The sequence below is a fragment of the Telopea speciosissima genome, unplaced genomic scaffold (assembly GCF_018873765.1).
Source record: "Telopea speciosissima isolate NSW1024214 ecotype Mountain lineage unplaced genomic scaffold, Tspe_v1 Tspe_v1.0075, whole genome shotgun sequence".
NCBI lineage: Eukaryota > Viridiplantae > Streptophyta > Magnoliopsida > Proteales > Proteaceae > Telopea > Telopea speciosissima.
Window position 1 is genome coordinate 77,501 of NW_025317411.1, and position 5,000 is coordinate 82,500.

Genomic DNA, 5,000 nt, shown 5'->3' on the forward strand with positions numbered 1-5,000 from the left:
TTTTGTTGTGTGATTTGACAATACCTCGTCAAAAGTAGGCCCACGGGAGGCTAAGGGCAGAAGCCCCCACCTAGGCCATTACCTCACCCTGGGCTGACAATCAACCATGGTAGCGCATAACCACACCGGAAGGCAACACATCGTTATGCATCATGGTGTTTTGAAAAACATGCATCATCGCCTGTGGTGCGATTTGACAAAACCCCGTCAAAAGTCGAGCCACGTGAGGCACTGTTCGTGGCAAGAGCTAAAGACCCAAATAGGTCCAAGCCCCCACCCACCTTGCGGCACTAGCCAAGGACACAAATAGGTCCAAGCCCCCACATAGGCCATCACCTCACCCTGGGCCGACAATCAACCAAGGTAGCGCAAAACCCCATTGGAAGGCAACACATCGTTATGCCTCATGGTGTTTTGAAAAACATACAACATTGCCTGTGGTGCTATTTGACAAAACCCCATCAAAAGTTGGGCCACGTGAGGCACTGCTTGTCGCAAGAGCCAGGGACCCAAATAGGTCCAAGCCCCCACCCACCTTGAGGCACGAGACAAGGACACAAATAGGTCCAAGCCCCTACCTAGGCCATCACTTCACCCTAGGCCGACAATCAACCAAGGTAGCAACAAATCATCCGGGAGAAAAACATTGGGGGAAGGGGGTGGGGGGGGGGGGGGGGCGGGCGGGGACCACTATATGCGAGTGCACAAGGCTGCCCCTCAAGGATGCCCAACGTGGCTGCGCCACAACACACAAGGATGCTAGGCAAGCCTACACCACAACACACAACGATGCCCAGCGTGGCTGCACGACAACGCACAAACTTGCCTGACGTGGCTGCACCACAGCGCACAAATTTGGCTAACATGGCTGCACCACAGCACACGTCTTCTAGGTGTGGCTGCACCACAGCGCACATCAGCCTAGCGTGTCTGCACCACAGCGCACGTCTGCTAGGTGTGGCTGCACCACAGCGCACAAATTTGGCTAACGTGGCTGCACCACAGCGCACGGCTACTAGGCATGGCTGCACCACAGCACACAAAGTTGCCTAAGGCGGCTGCACCACAGCGCACATCAGCCTAGCGTGTCTGCACTACAGCACACATATTTGCCTAACGTGGCTGCACTGCAGCGCACGTCTGCTAGGCGTGGCTGCACCACAGCACACAAAGTTGCCTAATGCGGCTACATCACAGCGCATATCAGCCTAGCATGTCTGCAGCACAATGCACATATTTGCCTAACGTGGCTACACCACAGCGCACATCTGCTTTGCGTGGCCGCATCACAATGCACAACGATGCCCAACATAGCTAAACCACAACGCATAGGGCTGCACAACATGGCTGCACCACAGCACACAACGATGCCCAAGATAGCTGCACCACAACGCACAAGTATACTTAGCATGGCTGCACCGCATCGCACAATGATGCTCAACATAACTGCACCACGTGGTTGCACCAAAGCGCACATGGCCGCCTTGGGTGGCTACTCTACCGCACAAAAGGTGCACAAGATGGGACCAACGTGCCTTCGGACGATTTTCTCGTGTGCAATGGTTTTGTTATGCACGCACACTGCCCACACGCATGCACCATGTGCAGCGCTTGGGTGCCCATCTGTGCCACCCAACCAAGGTAGCCACCCCCTCCCTCAAGGTAGCTCTTATGCTTTTTGGACTTTTCCAGAAGGAGACATGACCCCCCCCCCCCCCCGAAAAGTCATACTGGGCTATTTCTTGAGGTACAAACATCATATGGTTATAAAAATTGGTAGGAAATTAGAGAAAATTCGAAGGAACATTTTAAAAAATTTCATTAATTTCTCATTTATATATATTTTTTATCAATGTTTTATTATTAAAAAATCAATAAATTCAAAAAATCGTGAAAAATCCATCGTGTTGAATTTTTTTACAAAACCAATTTCAAATGGCTTAGCTAAATGCATAGAATGTCTTGGCAAGAGATTGGATCACTTCAACTTTGTTTACTATTTTTTATAATTTTTTTTTTAGAAGATCATAAAAAATTCATCGATAAGTCATATTGGTCTGTTTCTTGAGCTACAAACATCACATGGTTATGAAAATTGGTAGGAAATTAGGGAAAATTGAAAGGAACATTTAAAAAAAATATATCATTAATTTATCATTTATATTTATTTTTTTATTAAATTTCATGTATAAAAAATTTAAAAAACTAGTGAAAAATCCATTTTGTTGAATTTTTTCACAAAACCAACTTCAGATGGCTTAGATAAATGCATAGAATGTCTTGCCAAGAGATTGGGTTACTTAAACTTCGTTTACTATTTTTTATAATTATTTATTGAAACGAGCATAAAGAATTCATCGATATTAATAATGCACCTTTCAAGTCCCTAAAATTTACAAATATACACACTATGTCCATCAAGTAAATGATTAAAAGCATTTTCCAAACCAATGGGATGTTTTGCACGAAGGGAATATAGGATCCGTATTACATTGTGCGGGCATGGCCACGCCAGCACGCACATGTGTGCATCATGAGCCAGCCCAAAGGCTCAATAAAGGCATGGGTGGGCAGTAACATAACCTCATTTGCATACGAGGCATTGTAAATTGTGTGACTGCAGTGCCGACCATGCTGAGGCAGTGCAGCCATGTTGGGCAATCTCGTGCAAGGCAGTGCAACCATGCTGGGCAACGACGTGCGAGGCAGTCAGCCATGCTGGGCAACGACGTGTGAGGCAGTCAGCCATGCTGGGCAACGATGTGCGGGGTAGTGGGCCATTCTGGGCAACCTTGTGCGAGGCAGTGTGCCATGCCGGGCAGTGTGCCATGCTAGGCAGAGATGTGCGGGGTAGTGGGCCATGCTGGGCAGCCTTGTGCGAGGCAGTGTGCCATGCTGGGCAACGATGTGCGGGGCAGTGGGACATGCTGGGCAGCCTTGTGTGAGGCAGTGTGCCATGCTGGGCAGCCTTATGCCAGGCAATGCGCCGTCTTGGGCAGCCTTATGCGGGCGATGCGCCATGCTAGGCAGCCTTGTGTGGGCGGTGGGCACATCTTGGGCAACAATATGTGGGGCGATGGGCCATGGTAGAGCAACCTTGTGCGGCAATGTGCCAAGTTGGGCAGCGATGTGCGGGCGATGGACCTGTGGGGCGCCCTTGTGCGGGCGATGCGCCATGTTAGGCAGCCTTGTGCGGGCGATGGGCAATCTTTGAGCAACGATGTGCGGGCGGTGGGCCATGGTAGGTAGCCTTATGCGAAGCGGTGTGCCATCTTTGGGCAGCCTTGTGCGAGAGCGAGTGTGTCATCTCGGGCAGCGATGTGCCGGCAATGGACCATGCTGGGCAGCCTTGTGCGAGGCAGTGCGCCATGCTGGGCAGCCTTATATGGGGCAGTGCGCCATGCTAGGCAGCGTTGTACGGGGCGGTGGTCAATACTGGGCAACAATATGCCGGGCAGTGGGCCATGGTAGGTAGCCTTGTGCGAGGCAGTGTGCCATTCTGGGTAGTGATGTGCGGGGCAGTGGACCCTACTGGGCAGCCTTGTGCAGGGCAGTGGGCAATGCTGGGCAACGATGTGCGGGGCAGTGGGCCATGGTAGGCAGCCTTGTGCCAAGCAGTGTGCCATGCTGGGCAGCCTTGTGCGAGGCAGTGTGTCATGTTAGGCAGTGATGTGCGGGGCAGTGGACCATGCTAGGCAGCCTTGTGCGAGGCAGTGCGCCATGCTCGGCAGCCTTGTGCCAGGCAGTACGCCATGCTGGGTAGCCTTATGCGGGATAGTGCGCCATGCTGGGCAGCCTTGTGCGGGGTAGTGGGCAATGCTAGGCAATGATGTGCGGGGCAGTGGGGCATGGTAGGCAGCCTTGTATGAGGCAGTGTGCCATGCTGGGCAGCGATGTGCAAGTGTCGTTCAGATGGAACCTTTCCCCTCTTCGGCCTTCAAAGTTTTCATTTGAATATTTGCTACTACCATCGTACAAAGTTGCCTAACGCGGCTGCACCACAACGCACATCAGCCTAGCGTGTCTGCACCACAGCACACATATTTGCCTAACGTGGCTGCACCACAGCGCACATCTGCTAGGTGTGGCTGCACCACCGCGCACAAATTTGGCTAACGTGGCTGCACCACAGCGCACGTCTGCTAGGCGTGGCTGTACCACAGCGCACAAAGTTGCCTAACGCGGCTGCACCACAGCGCACATCAGCCTAGCGTGTCTGCACCACAACGCACATATTTGCCTAACGTGGCTGCACCACATCACACGTCTGCTAGGCGTGGCTGCACCACAACGCACAAAGTTGCCTAACGCGGCTGCAATACAGCGCACATCAGCCTCGCGTGTCTGCACCACAGCGCACATATTTGCTTAGCATGGCCGCATCACAGTGTACAACGATGCCAAACATAGCTAAACCACAACGCATAGGGCTGCACAACATGGCTGCACCACAGCACACAACGATGCCCAACATAGCTGCACCACAACGCACAAGTATACTTAGCATGGCTGCACCGCATCGGACAATGATGCTCAACATAGCTGCACCATAGCACATAAGGCTGCACCACGTGGCTGCACCATAGCGCACATGGCCACCATGGGTGGCTACTCTACCGCACAAAAGGTGCACAAGATGGGACCAACGTGCCTTCGGACGGTTTTGTCGTGTGCAATGGTTTTATTATGCACGCACACTGCCCACACACATGCACCATGTGCAACGCTTGGGGGCCCATCTGTGCCACCCAACCAAGGTAGCCACCCCCTCCCTCAAGGTAGCTCTTATGCTTTTTGCACTTTTCCAGAAGGAGACATGACCCCCCCGAAAAGTCAAACTGGGCTATTTCTTGAGCTACAAACATCTTATGGTTATGAAAATTGGTAGGAAATTAGAGAAAATTCAAAGGAATATTTTTAAAAAAATTTCATTAATATCTCATTTATATATTTTTTTATTATTAATTTTTTAGTATTAAACAATCAATAAATTCAAAAAA